Genomic DNA, 716 nt, shown 5'->3' with positions numbered 1-716 from the left:
TTGGGTGACTTCGATTTTCAAAAAACTCATACTTTGACCACTTTGCACCACTTTCCCTTAAGTCCGATCGAACTGATATTTGGCATAGGCTGTTTTTTCCAGGTGGTGAACATTTTTTATAGGGTAACTTATCAAAATTTTGGGGTCGTTTTTTTCCCATACATTCATTGGCACCCTACTGTATATGTTTAATTTTATTTTTTTTAATTTTACGTTTCCAATTTTCGTATACTTCCTGTTTATCTGGAGGAAGTTGGGGCAATTCATGAACTAGGTAAACATAAAATCTTCAAGTTGGGAAAAATATTTTCGCGTTGCTTTTAATCCATTGTTTGGCCTATTGCGTGTACATGTTATCGTTATTGTTTGTATGATTGGTTGCTTCTGAAAGTTGAAAAAAGTCGCTATCGGTTTTTTCTGATGAAACCACAGCCGTATCGGAACCGTTCCGCTATAAATATACGTTTACACACTTAAAAAACGCAGTAATATTTGTCTTGCATGAAACGTGCCGTGCCGGTTACGTTACGTGCTGGATAGTATAATATTACCTTAGAACCGTACTTTTGAGTTATCAATACGAGTAATCGAGATGTTTGCTGGCTTGGCAAAGCAGATCTTTCGAATTTCATTAAAACGTTTTTTTTCTCAGTATCTGTTCCATAGATTTATTCATTGAATGTGGTAGAGTTATTTCTTTCTTGAATGAATACCAA

Source organism: Toxorhynchites rutilus, chromosome 3, assembly GCF_029784135.1.
Source record: "Toxorhynchites rutilus septentrionalis strain SRP chromosome 3, ASM2978413v1, whole genome shotgun sequence".
Taxonomy (NCBI): Eukaryota; Metazoa; Arthropoda; class Insecta; order Diptera; family Culicidae; genus Toxorhynchites; species Toxorhynchites rutilus.
The sequence above is the reverse complement of the archived record's forward strand: the minus strand, read 5'-3'. Positions refer to the sequence as shown.